Here is a 16329-nt window from a genome sequence, read left to right on the forward strand (position 1 = left end):
CTGTTCTGTTCTGTAATTCAGTTCCTGTGTAGCCAAGTTTACATTCCGTGTATTACTGATATCTTATGATGTTTCTATTTCTGTGTTACTTACTTCAGTTAGAATCATCATACCTGAATCCACTCATTGTGCTGCTAAGGGCCTGATGACACAGATTTCATTGCTGAGTGATATTGCTTTGTAAGTAAATACCACAACTTCTTTATCCATTTTTCACTTTCTGCGATGTTGAACTTGTACTGTAAACGAGGTTCTTGTAAACAGAGGCGTCCCAAACTTTGGGGTGGCTGTGTCTTTTTGATTTTAATTTCCCTAAGCTATAGGACCATAAGTGGCAGTGCCCTAGGCTCTGTTGCTTTGTTTTTTAGATGTTTCAGGAAACACCATACACTTCTCCCGAGTGGTTGTTGGCAATTTACATCCCGCCCATCAGCATAACAAGGCTCCCAGTTCTCCATGGCCTGTCCTGCCTTTCTGGATTTTACACTTTTTTCAGATGGCCCTTTTGACCGGGGGGAAGTGAGACTTCATTGTAGTGCAGATTTCCTTTGCAAGCTTGCTTGGTTGGCCAAAAAGGGCGTATGCGTTTTTTCCTGAATATATTCAGGAAAAAACGCATATGCCCTTTTTGGCCAAGTGCATCATTGTGGACGTTCTGCCTCTTTTCCTATGCTTTCCATGCAATTCCAGTCTACCTCCTGAAATCGGTTTCCTGCAATTCTGCCCCGCTTTCAAGTCCTCTTGGCAGCCTTACTTCAGTCTATTTTTGGACGATAGCTGTCATTTATAACTCTGCAGGTTTGTGAATTACAGTGCCCCTGAGCTCCTTTCTTCAACTCGCTTTCTTGTGACCTGGCCGCAACACCGCAGGATGGCTTCAGGCCCTAATCTGGTTCCGGCATGGCACGCTGAGCCTTTGGTTATTTCCTCTTCCTGGTGGGAAATGAGAGTTAAATTTGCCCGTCCAGACACCTCCAGCTAGTCTCTCATTGGTTCTCGCTATTCCTGTTCATCTTCCGCAGAAATTGCAAACTGGGACAAACAGGAGGTTAAAGGGACTGACTCTCCAAGTCGGGAGAGTGTTAGTAAAGCGTCTGGAATGTTGCACCCGAGTACCAGGGGAGGAAAACTGAGACATATTTGAACACGTCTCCCGATCACATGGTTGATCATACTCTGGGTTCCACATGCATGTTTTAGCTGAAGGAAGAATACCTTAAACCTGAGTAGTTGAAACCCGTGGAATGGGTACCATGCAATATGACTTCAAAGTGTCTTCATTTGCGCACCGAACCTCTCCAATCTTATCACTGCTGCGTTTATGCCCCTGTACACATGCTTGACTCTCTTTTGGAGACATAGCAATCCATAGGTTTTAAGATACTTACTAGTCAGGAACATTCTTAGGCGTTTAATATGGGGCGTTGAGTCCATTTCGTTGAGCAAGGAGTAGCTCTTGTCTATTCCATATTTGGCTTAAGGAACTTTATCTGTGCTCATTTCAATCTCTGGTTTTATGCAGCACCCCAACTCACCTTTCCCCTTAAGCAAGCATAAGTTGGTTTTCTAAATTTGAGACCCTGTTCTGTTCTGTAATTCAGTTCCTGTGTAGCCAAGTTTACATTCTGTGTATTACTGATATCTTATGATGTTTCTTTTTCTGTGTGACTTACTTCAGTTAGAATCATCATACCTGAATCCACTCATTGTGCTGCTACGGGCCTGATGACACAGATTTCATTGCTGAGTGATATTGCTTTGTAAGTAAATACCACAACTTCTTTATCCATTTTTCACTTTCTGCGATGTTGAACTTGTACTGTAAACGAGGTTCTTGTAAACAGAGCCGTTCCAAACTTTGGGGTGGCTGTGTCTTTTTGATTTTAATTTCCCTAAGCTATAGGACCATAAGTGGAAGTGCCCTAGGTTCTGTTGCTTTGTTTTTTAGATGTTTCAGGAAACACCATACACTTCTCCCGAGTGGTTGTTGGCAATTTACATCCCGCCCATCAGCATAACAAGGCTCCCAGTTCTCCATGGCCTGTCCTGCCTTTCTGGATTTTACACTTTTTTCAGATGGCCCTTTTGACCGGGGGGAAGTGAGACTTCATTGTAGTGCAGATTTCCTTTGCAAGCTTGCTTGGTTGGCCAAAAAGGGCGTATGCGTTTTTTCCTGAATATATTCAGGAAAAAACGCATACGCCCTTTTTGGCCAAGTGCATCATTGTGGACGTTCTGCCTCTTTTCCTATGCTTTCAATGCAATTCCAGTCTACCTCCTGAAATCGGTTTCCTGCAATGCTGCCCCGCTTTCAAGTCCTCTTGGCAGCCTTACTTCAGTCTATTTTTGGACGATAGCTGTCATTTATAACTCTGCAGGTTTGTGAATTACAGTGCCCCTGAGCTCCTTTCTTCAACTCGCTTTCTTGTGACCTGGCCGCAACACCGCAGGATGGCTTCAGGCCCTAATCTGGTTCCGGCATGGCACGCTGAGCCTTTGGTTATTTCCTCTTCCTGGTGGGAAATGAGAGTTAAATTTGCCCGTCCAGACACCTCCAGCTAGTCTCTCATTGGTTCTCGCTATTCCTGTTCATCTTCCGCAGAAATTGCAAACTGGGACAAACAGGAGGTTAAAGGGACTGACTCTCCTAGTCGGGAGAGTGATAGTAAAGCGTCTGGAATGTTGCACCCGAGTACCAGGGTATGAAAACTGAGACATATTTGAACACGTCTCCCGATCACATGGATGATCATACTCTAGGTTCCACATGCATGTTTTAGCTGAAGGAAGAATACCTTAAACCTGAGTAGTTGAAACCCGTGGAATGGGTACCATGCAATATGACTTCAAAGTGTCTTCATTTGCGCACCGAACCTCTCCAATCTTATCACTGCTGCATTTATGCCCCTGTACACATGCTTGACTCTCTTTTGGAGACATAGCAATCCATAGGTTTTAAGATACTTACTAGTCAGGAACATTCTTAGGCGTTTAATATGGGGTCTTGAGTCCATTTCGTTGAGCAAGGAGTAGCTCTTGTCTATTCCATATTTGGCTTAAGGAACTTTATCTGTGCTCATTTCAATCTCTGGTTTTATGCAGCACCCCAACTCACCTTTCCCCTTAAGCAAGCATAAGTTGGTTTTCTAAATTTGAGACCCTGTTCTGTTCTGTAATTCAGTTCCTGTGTAGCCAAGTTTACATTCCGTGTATTACTGATATCTTATGATGTTTCTTTTTCTGTGTGACTTACTTCAGTTAGAATCATCATACTTGAATCCACTCATTTTGCTGCTACGGGCCTGATGACACAGATTTCATTGCTGAGTGATATTGCTTTGTAAGTAAATACCACAACTTCTTTATCCATTTTTCACTTTCTGCGATGTTGAACTTGTACTGTAAACGAGGTTCTTGTAAACAGAGCCGTTCCAAACTTTGGGGTGGCTGTGTCTTTTTGATTTTAATTTCCCTAAGCTATAGGACCATAAGTGGAAGTGCCCTAGGTTCTGTTGCTTTGTTTTTTAGATGTTTCAGGAAACACCATACACTTCTCCCGAGTGGTTGTTGGCAATTTACATCCCGCCCATCAGCATAACAAGGCTCCCAGTTCTCCATGGCCTGTCCTGCCTTTCTGGATTTTACACTTTTTTCAGATGGCCCTTTTGACCGGGGGGAAGTGAGACTTCATTGTAGTGCAGATTTCCTTTGCAAGCTTGCTTGGTTGGCCAAAAAGGGCGTATGCGTTTTTTCCTGAATATATTCAGGAAAAAACGCATACGCCCTTTTTGGCCAAGTGCATCATTGTGGACGTTCTGCCTCTTTTCCTATGCTTTCAATGCAATTCCAGTCTACCTCCTGAAATCGGTTTCCTGCAATGCTGCCCCGCTTTCAAGTCCTCTTGGCAGCCTTACTTCAGTCTATTTTTGGACGATAGCTGTCATTTATAACTCTGCAGGTTTGTGAATTACAGTGCCCCTGAGCTCCTTTCTTCAACTCGCTTTCTTGTGACGTGGCCGCAACACCGCAGGATGGCTCCAGGCCCTAATCTGGTTCCGGCACGGCACGCTGAGCCTTTGGTTATTTCCTCTTCCTGGTGGGAAATGAGAGTTAAATTTGCCCGTCCAGACACCTCCAGCTAGCCTCTCATTGGTTCTCGCTATTCCTGTTCATCTTCCGCAGAAATTGCAAACTGGGCCGAACAGGAGGTTAAAGGCGCTGACTCTCCAAGTGGGGAGAGTGTTAGTAAAGCGTCTGGAATGTTGCACCCGAGTACCAGGGGAGGAAAACTGAGACATATTTGAACACGTCTCCCGTTCACATGGTTGATCATACTTGGGTTCCACATGCATGTTTTAGCTGAAGGAAGAATACCTTAAACCTGGAGAGTTAAGACCCGTGTAATGGGTACCATGCAATATGACTTCAAAGGGTCTTCATTTGCTCACCGAACCTCTCCAATCCTATCACTGCTGCGTTTATGCCCCTGTACACATGCTTGATTCTCTTTCGGAGACATAGCAATCCATAGGTTTTTAAGATACTTACTAGTCAGGTACATTCTTAGGCGTTTAATATGCAGTGTTGAGTCCATTTCGTTGAGCAAGGAGTAGCTCTTGTCTATTCCATATTTGACTTAAGGAACTTTATCTGTGCTCATTTCAATCTCTGGTTTTATGCAGCACCCCAACTCACCTTTACCCTTAAGCAAGCATAAGTTGGTTTTCTAAATTTGAGACCCTGTTCTGTTCTGTAATTCAGTTCCTGTGTAGCCAAGTTTACATTCCGTGTATTACTGATATCTTATGATGTTTCTTTTTCTGTGTGACTTACTTCAGTTAGAATCATCATACCTGAATCCACTCATTGTGCTGCTAAGTGCCTGATGACACAGATTTCATTGCTGAGTGATATTGCTTTGTAAGTAAATACCACAACTTCTTTATCCATTTTTCACTTTCTGCGATGTTGAACTTGTACTGTAAACGAGGTTCTTGTAAACAGAGGCGTCCCAAAATTTGGGGTGGCTGGGTCTTTTTGATTTTAATTTCCCTAAGCTATAGGACCATAAGTGGAAGTGCCCTAGGTTCTGTTGCTTTGTTTTTTAGATGTTTCAGGAAACACCATACACTTCTCCCGAGTGTCTGTTGGCAATTTACATCCCGCCCATCAGCATAACAAGGCTCCCAGTTCTCCATGACCTGTCCTGCCTTTCTGGATTTTACACTTTTTTCAGATGGCCCTTTTGACCGGGGGGAAGTGAGACTTCATTGTAGTGCAGATTTCCTTTGCAAGCTTGCTTGGTTGGCCGAAAAGGGCGTATGCGTTTTTTCCTGAATATATTCAGGAAAAAACGCATACGCCCTTTTTGGCCAAGTGCATCATTGTGGACGTTCTGCCTCTTTTCCTATGCTTTCAATGCAATTCCAGTCTACCTCCTGAAATCGGTTTCCTGCAATTCTGCCCCGCTTTCAAGTCCTCTTGGCAGCCTTACTTCAGTCTATTTTTGGACGATAGCTGTCATTTATAACTCTGCAGGTTTGTGAATTACAGTGTCCCTGAGCTCCTTTGTTCAACTCGCTTTCTTTTGAGCTGGCCGCAACACCGCAGGATGGCTTCAGGCTCTAATCTGGTTCCGGTACGGCACGCTGAGCCTTTGGTTATTTCCTCTTCCTGGTGGGAAATGAGAGTTAAATTTGCCCGTCCAGACACCTCCAGCTAGCCTCTCATTGGTTCTCGCTATTCCTGTTCATCTTCCGCAGAAATTGCAAACTGGGCCAAACAGGAGGTTAAAGGCGCTGACTCTCCAAGTGGGGAGACTGTTAGTAAAGCGTCTGGAATGTTGCACCCGAGTACCAGGGGAGGAAAACTGAGACATATTTGAACACGTCTCCCGTTCACATGGTTGATTATACTTGGGTTCCACATGCATGTTTTAGCTGAAGGAAGAATACCTAAAACCTGGGTAGTTGAAACCCGTGGAATGGGTACCATGCAATATGACTTCAAAGGGTCTTCATTTGCTCACCGAACCTCTCCAATCCTATCACTGCTGCGTTTATGCCCCTGTACACATGCTTGATTCTCTTTCGGAGACATAGCAATCCATAGGTTTTAAGATACTTACTAGTCAGGTACATTCTTAGGCGTTTAATATGCGGTGTTGAGTCCATTTCGTTGAGCAAGGAGTAGGTCTTGTCTATTCCATATTTGGCTTAAGGAACTTTATCTGTGCTCATTTCAATCTCTGGTTTTATGCAGCACCCCAACTCACCTTTCCCCTTAAGCAAGCATAAGTTGGTTTTCTAAATTTGAGACCCTGTTCTGTTCTGTAATTCAGTTCCTGTGTAGCCAAGTTTACATTCCGTGTATTAGTGATATCTTATGATGTTTCTTTTTCTGTGTGACTTATTTCAGTTAGAATCATCGTACCTGAATCTACTCATTATGCTGCTACGGGCCTGATGACATAGATTTCATTGCTGAGTGATACTGCATTGTACGTAAGTACCACAAGTTCTTTATCCATTTTTCACTTTCTGCGATGTTGAACTTGTACTGTAAACGAGGTTCTTGTAAACAGAGCCGTTCCAAACTTTGGGGTGGCTGTGTCTTTTTGATTTTAATTTCCCTAAGCTATAGGACCATAAGTGGAAGTGCCCTAGGCTCTGTTGCTTTGTTTTTTAGATGTTTCAGGAAACACCATACACTTCTCCCGAGTGGTTGTTGGCAATTTACATCCCGCCCATCAGCATAACAAGGCTCCCAGTTCTCCATGGCCTGTCCTGCCTTTCTGGATTTTACACTTTTTTCAGATGGCCCTTTTGACCGGGGGGAAGTGAGACTTCATTGTAGTGCAGATTTCCTTTGCAAGCTTGCTTGGTTGGCCAAAAAGGGCGTATGCGTTTTTTCCTGAATATATTCAGGAAAAAACGCATACGCCCTTTTTGGCCAAGTGCATCATTGTGGACGTTCTGCCTCTTTTCCTATGCTTTCAATGCAATTCCAGTCTACCTCCTGAAATAGGTTTCCTGCAATTCTGCCCCACTTTCAAGTCCTCTTGGCAGCCTTACTTCAGTCTATTTTTGGACGATAGCTGTCATTTATAACTCTGCAGGTTTGTGAATTACAGTGCCCCTGAGCTCCTTTCTTCAACTCGCTTTCTTGTGACCTGGCCGCAACACCGCAGGATGGCTTCAGGACCTAATCTGGTTCCGGCACGGCACGCTGAGCCTTTGGTTATTTCCTCTTCCTGGTGGGAAATGAGAGTTAAATTTGCCCGTTCAGACACCTCCAGCTAGTCTCTCATTGGTTCTCGCTATTCCTGTTCATCTTCCGCAGAAATTGCAAACTGGGCCAAACAGGAGGTAAAAGGCGCTGACTCTCCAAGTGGGGAGAGTGTTAGTAAAGCGTCTGGAATGTTGCACCCGAGTACCAGGGGAGGAAAACTGAGACATATTTGAACACGTCTCCCGTTCACATGGTTGATCATACTTGGGTTCCACATGCATGTTTTAGCTGAAGGAAGAATACCTTAAACCTGGAGAGTTAAGACCCGTGTAATGGGTACCATGCAATATGACTTCAAAGGGTCTTCATTTGCTCACCGAACCTCTCCAATCCTATCACTGCTGCGTTTATGCCCCTGTACACATGCTTGATTCTCTTTCGGAGACATAGCAATCCATAGGTTTTTAAGATACTTACTAGTCAGGTACATTCTTAGGCGTTTAATATGCGGTGTTGAGTCCATTTCGTTGAGCAAGGAGTAGCTCTTGTCTATTCCATATTTGACTTAAGGAACTTTATCTGTGCTCATTTCAATCTCTGGTTTTATGCAGCACCCCAACTCACCTTTACCCTTAAGCAAGCATAAGTTGGTTTTCTAAATTTGAGACCCTGTTCTGTTCTGTAATTCAGTTCCTGTGTAGCCAAGTTTACATTCCGTGTATTACTGATATCTTATGATGTTTCTTTTTCTGTGTGACTTACTTCAGTTAGAATCATCATACCTGAATCCACTCATTGTGCTGCTAAGTGCCTGATGACACAGATTTCATTGCTGAGTGATATTGCTTTGTAAGTAAATACCACAACTTCTTTATCCATTTTTCACTTTCTGCGATGTTGAACTTGTACTGTAAACGAGGTTCTTGTAAACAGAGGCGTCCCAAACTTTGGGGTGGCTGTGTCTTTTTGATTTTAATTTCCCTAAGCTATAGGACCATAAGTGGCAGCGCCCTAGGCTCTGTTGCTTTGTTTTTTAGATGTTTCAGGAAACACCATACACTTCTCCCGAGTGGTTGTTGGCAATTTACATCCCGCCCATCAGCATAACAAGGCTCCCAGTTCTCCATGGCCTGTCCTGCCTTTCTGGATTTTACACTTTTTTCAGATGGCCCTTTTGACCGGGGGGAAGTGAGACTTCATTGTAGTGCAGATTTCCTTTGCAAGCTTGCTTGGTTGGCCAAAAAGGGCGTATGCGTTTTTTCCTGAATATATTCAGGAAAAAACGCATACGCCCTTTTTGGCCAAGTGCATCATTGTGGACGTTCTGCCTCTTTTCCTATGCTTTCAATGCAATTCCAGTCTACCTCCTGAAATCGGTTTCCTGCAATTCTGCCCCGCTTTCAAGTCCTCTTGGCAGCCTTACTTCAGTCTATTTTTGGACGATAGCTGTCATTTATAACTCTGCAGGTTTGTGAATTACAGTGCCCCTGAGCTCCTTTCTTCAACTCGCTTTCTTGTGACCTGGCCGCAACACCGCAGGATGGCTTCAGGCCCTAATCTGGTTCCGGCACGGCACGCTGAGCCTTTGGTTATTTCCTCTTCCTGGTGGGAAATGAGAGTTAAATTTGCCCGTTCAGACACCTCCAGCTAGTCTCTCATTGGTTCTCGCTATTCCTGTTCATCTTCCGCAGAAATTGCAAACTGGGCCAAACAGGAGGTTAAAGGGACTGACTCTCCAAGTCGGGAGAGTGTTAGTAAAGCATCTGGAATGTTGCACCCGAGTACCAGGGTACGAAAACTGAGACATATTTGAACACGTCTCCCGATCACATGGTTAATCATACTCTAGGTTCCACATGCATGTTTTAGCTGAAGGAAGAATACCTTAAACCTGGGTAGTTGAAACCCGTGGAATGGGTACCATGCAATATGACTTCAAAGTGTCTTCATTTGCGCACTGAACCTCTCCAATCCTATCACTGCTGCGTTTATGCCCCTGTGCACATGCTTGATTCTCTTTTGGAGACATAGCAATCCATAGGTTTTAAGATACTTACTAGTCAGGAACATTCTTAGGCGTTTAATATGGGGTGTTGAGTCCATTTCGTTGAGCAAGGAGTAGCTCTTGTCTATTCCATATTTGGCTTAAGGAACTTTATCTGTGCTCATTTCAATCTCTGGTTTTATGCAGCACCCCAACTCACCTTTACCCTTAAGCAAGCATAAGTTGGTTTTCTAAATTTGAGACCCTGTTCTGTTCTGTAATTCAGTTCCTGTGTAGCCAAGTTTACATTCCGTGTATTACTGATATCTTATGATGTTTCTTTTTCTGTGTGACTTACTTCAGTTAGAATCATCATACCTGAATCCACTCATTGTGCTGCTAAGGGCCTGATGACACAGATTTCATTGCTGAGTGATATTGCTTTGTAAGTAAATACCACAACTTCTTTACCCATTTTTCACTTTCTGCGATGTTGAACTTGTACTGTAAACGAGGTTCTTGTAAACAGAGCCGTTCCAAACTTTGGGGTGGCTGTGTCTTTTTTATTTTAATTTCCCTAATCTATAGGACCATAAGTGGAAGTGCCCTAGGTTCTGTTGCTTTGTTTTTTAGATGTTTCAGGAAACACCATACACTTCTCCCGAGTGGTTGTTGGCAATTTACATCCCGCCCATCAGCATAACAAGGCTCCCAGTTCTCCATGGCCTGTCCTGCCTTTCTGGATTTTACACTTTTTTCAGATGGCCCTTTTGACCGGGGGGAAGTGAGACTTCATTGTAGTGCAGATTTCCTTTGCAAGCTTGCTTGGTTGGCCAAAAAGGGCGTATGCGTTTTTTCCTGAATATATTCAGGAAAAAACGCATACGCCCTTTTTGGCCAAGTGCATCATTGTGGACGTTCTGCCTCTTTTCCTATGCTTTCAATGCAATTCCAGTCTACCTCCTGAAATCGGTTTCCTGCAATGCTGCCCCGCTTTCAAGTCCTCTTGGCAGCCTTACTTCAGTCTATTTTTGGACGATAGCTGTCATTTATAACTCTGCAGGTTTGTGAATTACAGTGCCCCTGAGCTCCTTTCTTCAACTCGCTTTCTTGTGACCTGGCCGCAACACCGCAGGATGGCTTCAGGCCCTAATCTGTTTCCGGCACGGCACGCTGAGCCTTTGGTTATTTCCTCTTCCTGGTGGGAAATGAGAGTTAAATTTGCCCGTCCAGACACCTCCAGCTAGCCTCTCATTGGTTCTCGCTATTCCTGTTCATCTTCCGCAGAAATTGCAAACTGGGCCAAACAGGAGGTTAAAGGCGCTGACTCTCCAAGTGGGGAGAGTGTTAGTAAAGCGTCTGGAATGTTGCACCCGAGTACCAGGGGAGGAAAACTGAGACATATTTGAACACGTCTCCCGTTCACATGGTTGATCATACTTGGGTTCCACATGCATGTTTTAGCTGAAGGAAGAATACCTTAAACCTGGAGAGTTAAGACCCGTGTAATGGGTACCATGCAATATGACTTCAAAGGGTCTTCATTTGCTCACCGAACCTCTCCAATCCTATCACTGCTGCGTTTATGCCCCTGTACACATGCTTGATTCTCTTTCGGAGACATAGCAATCCATAGGTTTTTAAGATACTTACTAGTCAGGTACATTCTTAGGCGTTTAATATGCGGTGTTGAGTCCATTTCGTTGAGCAAGGAGTAGCTCTTGTCTATTCCATATTTGACTTAAGGAACTTTATCTGTGCTCATTTCAATCTCTGGTTTTATGCAGCACCCCAACTCACCTTTACCCTTAAGCAAGCATAAGTTGGTTTTCTAAATTTGAGACCCTGTTCTGTTCTGTAATTCAGTTCCTGTGTAGCCAAGTTTACATTCCGTGTATTACTGATATCTTATGATGTTTCTATTTCTGTGTTACTTACTTCAGTTAGAATCATCATACCTGAATCCACTCATTGTGCTGCTAAGGGCCTGATGACACAGATTTCATTGCTGAGTGATATTGCTTTGTAAGTAAATACCACAACTTCTTTATCCATTTTTCACTTTCTGCGATGTTGAACTTGTACTGTAAACGAGGTTCTTGTAAACAGAGGCGTCCCAAACTTTGGGGTGGCTGTGTCTTTTTGATTTTAATTTCCCTAAGCTATAGGACCATAAGTGGCAGTGCCCTAGGCTCTGTTGCTTTGTTTTTTAGATGTTTCAGGAAACACCATACACTTCTCCCGAGTGGTTGTTGGCAATTTACATCCCGCCCATCAGCATAACAAGGCTTCCAGTTCTCCATGGCCTGTCCTGCCTTTCTGGATTTTACACTTTTTTCAGATGGCCCTTTTGACCGGGGGGAAGTGAGACTTCATTGTAGTGCAGATTTCCTTTGCAAGCTTGCTTGGTTGGCCAAAAAGGGCGTATGCGTTTTTTCCTGAATATATTCAGGAAAAAACGCATATGCCCTTTTTGGCCAAGTGCATCATTGTGGACGTTCTGCCTCTTTTCCTATGCTTTCCATGCAATTCCAGTCTACCTCCTGAAATCGGTTTCCTGCAATTCTGCCCCGCTTTCAAGTCCTCTTGGCAGCCTTACTTCAGTCTATTTTTGGACGATAGCTGTCATTTATAACTCTGCAGGTTTGTGAATTACAGTGCCCCTGAGCTCCTTTCTTCAACTCGCTTTCTTGTGACCTGGCCGCAACACCGCAGGATGGCTTCAGGCCCTAATCTGGTTCCGGCATGGCACGCTGAGCCTTTGGTTATTTCCTCTTCCTGGTGGGAAATGAGAGTTAAATTTGCCCGTCCAGACACCTCCAGCTAGTCTCTCATTGGTTCTCGCTATTCCTGTTCATCTTCCGCAGAAATTGCAAACTGGGACAAACAGGAGGTTAAAGGGACTGACTCTCCAAGTCGGGAGAGTGTTAGTAAAGCGTCTGGAATGTTGCACCCGAGTACCAGGGGAGGAAAACTGAGACATATTTGAACACGTCTCCCGATCACATGGTTGATCATACTCTGGGTTCCACATGCATGTTTTAGCTGAAGGAAGAATACCTTAAACCTGAGTAGTTGAAACCCGTGGAATGGGTACCATGCAATATGACTTCAAAGTGTCTTCATTTGCGCACCGAACCTCTCCAATCTTATCACTGCTGCGTTTATGCCCCTGTACACATGCTTGACTCTCTTTTGGAGACATAGCAATCCATAGGTTTTAAGATACTTACTAGTCAGGAACATTCTTAGGCGTTTAATATGGGGCGTTGAGTCCATTTCGTTGAGCAAGGAGTAGCTCTTGTCTATTCCATATTTGGCTTAAGGAACTTTATCTGTGCTCATTTCAATCTCTGGTTTTATGCAGCACCCCAACTCACCTTTCCCCTTAAGCAAGCATAAGTTGGTTTTCTAAATTTGAGACCCTGTTCTGTTCTGTAATTCAGTTCCTGTGTAGCCAAGTTTACATTCTGTGTATTACTGATATCTTATGATGTTTCTTTTTCTGTGTGACTTACTTCAGTTAGAATCATCATACCTGAATCCACTCATTGTGCTGCTACGGGCCTGATGACACAGATTTCATTGCTGAGTGATATTGCTTTGTAAGTAAATACCACAACTTCTTTATCCATTTTTCACTTTCTGCGATGTTGAACTTGTACTGTAAACGAGGTTCTTGTAAACAGAGCCGTTCCAAACTTTGGGGTGGCTGTGTCTTTTTGATTTTAATTTCCCTAAGCTATAGGACCATAAGTGGAAGTGCCCTAGGTTCTGTTGCTTTGTTTTTTAGATGTTTCAGGAAACACCATACACTTCTCCCGAGTGGTTGTTGGCAATTTACATCCCGCCCATCAGCATAACAAGGCTCCCAGTTCTCCATGGCCTGTCCTGCCTTTCTGGATTTTACACTTTTTTCAGATGGCCCTTTTGACCGGGGGGAAGTGAGACTTCATTGTAGTGCAGATTTCCTTTGCAAGCTTGCTTGGTTGGCCAAAAAGGGCGTATGCGTTTTTTCCTGAATATATTCAGGAAAAAACGCATACGCCCTTTTTGGCCAAGTGCATCATTGTGGACGTTCTGCCTCTTTTCCTATGCTTTCAATGCAATTCCAGTCTACCTCCTGAAATCGGTTTCCTGCAATTCTGCCCCGCTTTCAAGTCCTCTTGGCAGCTTTACTTCAGTATATTTTTGGACGATAGCTGTCATTTATTACTCTGCAGGTTTGTGAATTACAGTGCCCCTGAGCTCCTTTCTTCAACTCGCTTTCTTGTGACCTGGCCGCAACACCGCAGGATGGCTTCAGGCCCTAATCTGGTTCCGGCATGGCACGCTGTGCCTTTGGTTATTTCCTCTTCCTGGTGGGAAATGAGAGTTAAATTTGCCCGTCCAGACACCTCCAGCTAGTCTCTCATTGGTTCTCGCTATTCCTGTTCATCTTCCGCAGAAATTGCAAACTGGGACAAACAGGAGGTTAAAGGGACTGACTCTCCTAGTCGGGAGAGTGATAGTAAAGCGTCTGGAATGTTGCACCCGAGTACCAGGGTATGAAAACTGAGACATATTTGAACACGTCTCCCGATCACATGGATGATCATACTCTAGGTTCCACATGCATGTTTTAGCTGAAGGAAGAATACCTTAAACCTGAGTAGTTGAAAACCGTGGAATGGGTACCATGCAATATGACTTCAAAGTGTCTTCATTTGCGCACCGAACCTCTCCAATCCTATCACTGCTGCATTTATGCCCCTGTACACATGCTTGACTCTCTTTTGGAGACATAGCAATCCATAGGTTTTAAGATACTTACTAGTCAGGAACATTCTTAGGCGTTTAATATGGGGTGTTGAGTCCATTTCGTTGAGCAAGGAGTAGCTCTTGTCTATTCCATATTTGGCTTAAGGAACTTTATCTGTGCTCATTTCAATCTCTGGTTTTATGCAGCACCCCAACTCACCTTTCCCCTTAAGCAAGCATAAGTTGGTTTTCTAAATTTGAGACCCTGTTCTGTTCTGTAATTCAGTTCCTGTGTAGCCAAGTTTACATTCCGTGTATTACTGATATCTTATGATGTTTCTTTTTCTGTGTGACTTACTTCAGTTAGAATCATCATACTTGAATCCACTCATTTTGCTGCTACGGGCCTGATGACACAGATTTCATTGCTGAGTGATATTGCTTTGTAAGTAAATACCACAACTTCTTTATCCATTTTTCACTTTCTGCGATGTTGAACTTGTACTGTAAACGAGGTTCTTGTAAACAGAGCCGTTCCAAACTTTGGGGTGGCTGTGTCTTTTTGATTTTAATTTCCCTAAGCTATAGGACCATAAGTGGAAGTGCCCTAGGTTCTGTTGCTTTGTTTTTTAGATGTTTCAGGAAACACCATACACTTCTCCCGAGTGGTTGTTGGCAATTTACATCCCGCCCATCAGCATAACAAGGCTCCCAGTTCTCCATGGCCTGTCCTGCCTTTCTGGATTTTACACTTTTTTCAGATGGCCCTTTTGACCGGGGGGAAGTGAGACTTCATTGTAGTGCAGATTTCCTTTGCAAGCTTGCTTGGTTGGCCAAAAAGGGCGTATGCGTTTTTTCCTGAATATATTCAGGAAAAAACGCATACGCCCTTTTTGGCCAAGTGCATCATTGTGGACGTTCTGCCTCTTTTCCTATGCTTTCAATGCAATTCCAGTCTACCTCCTGAAATCGGTTTCCTGCAATGCTGCCCCGCTTTCAAGTCCTCTTGGCAGCCTTACTTCAGTCTATTTTTGGACGATAGCTGTCATTTATAACTCTGCAGGTTTGTGAATTACAGTGCCCCTGAGCTCCTTTCTTCAACTCGCTTTCTTGTGACGTGGCCGCAACACCGCAGGATGGCTCCAGGCCCTAATCTGGTTCCGGCACGGCACGCTGAGCCTTTGGTTATTTCCTCTTCCTGGTGGGAAATGAGAGTTAAATTTGCCCGTCCAGACACCTCCAGCTAGCCTCTCATTGGTTCTCGCTATTCCTGTTCATCTTCCGCAGAAATTGCAAACTGGGCCAAACAGGAGGTTAAAGGCGCTGACTCTCCAAGTGGGGAGAGTGTTAGTAAAGCGTCTGGAATGTTGCACCCGAGTACCAGGGGAGGAAAACTGAGACATATTTGAACACGTCTCCCGTTCACATGGTTGATCATACTTGGGTTCCACATGCATGTTTTAGCTGAAGGAAGAATACCTTAAACCTAAGTAGTTGAAACCCGTGGAATGGGTACCATGCAATATGACTTCAAAGTGTCTTCATTTGCGCACCGAACCTCTCCAATCCTATCACTGCTGCATTTATGCCCCTGTACACATGCTTGACTCTCTTTTGGAGACATAGCAATCCATAGGTTTTAAGATACTTACTAGTCAGGAACATTCTTAGGCGTTTAATATGGGGTGTTGAGTCCATTTCGTTGAGCAAGGAGTAGCTCTTGTCTATTCCATATTTGGCTTAAGGAACTTTATCTGTGCTCATTTCAATCTCTGGTTTTATGCAGCACCCCAACTCACCTTTCCCCTTAAGCAAGCATAAGTTGGTTTTCTAAATTTGAGACCCTGTTCTGTTCTGTAATTCAGTTCCTGTGTAGCCAAGTTTACATTCCGTGTATTACTGATATCTTATGATGTTTCTTTTTCTGTGTGACTTACTTCAGTTAGAATCATCATACTTGAATCCACTCATTTTGCTGCTACGGGCCTGATGACACAGATTTCATTGCTGAGTGATATTGCTTTGTAAGTAAATACCACAACTTCTTTATCCATTTTTCACTTTCTGCGATGTTGAACTTGTACTGTAAACGAGGTTCTTGTAAACAGAGCCGTTCCAAACTTTGGGGTGGCTGTGTCTTTTTGATTTTAATTTCCCTAAGCTATAGGACCATAAGTGGAAGTGCCCTAGGTTCTGTTGCTTTGTTTTTTAGATGTTTCAGGAAACACCATACACTTCTCCCGAGTGGTTGTTGGCAATTTACATCCCGCCCATCAGCATAACAAGGCTCCCAGTTCTCCATGGCCTGTCCTGCCTTTCTGGATTTTACACTTTTTTCAGATGGCCCTTTTGACCGGGGGGAAGTGAGACTTCAT

General features: G+C 43.8%; 1 long non-coding RNA gene across 32 annotated transcripts in view; it reads left to right on the forward strand.

The window, feature by feature from the left end:
• LOC307190093 overlaps positions 1-16329 on the forward strand; it is a 1314632-nt gene that overhangs the window by 592018 nt on the left and 706285 nt on the right. The window lies entirely within an intron of this gene.

Source organism: Stenella coeruleoalba (assembly GCF_951394435.1).
Source record: "Stenella coeruleoalba genome assembly, chromosome: 8".
NCBI lineage: Eukaryota > Metazoa > Chordata > Mammalia > Artiodactyla > Delphinidae > Stenella > Stenella coeruleoalba.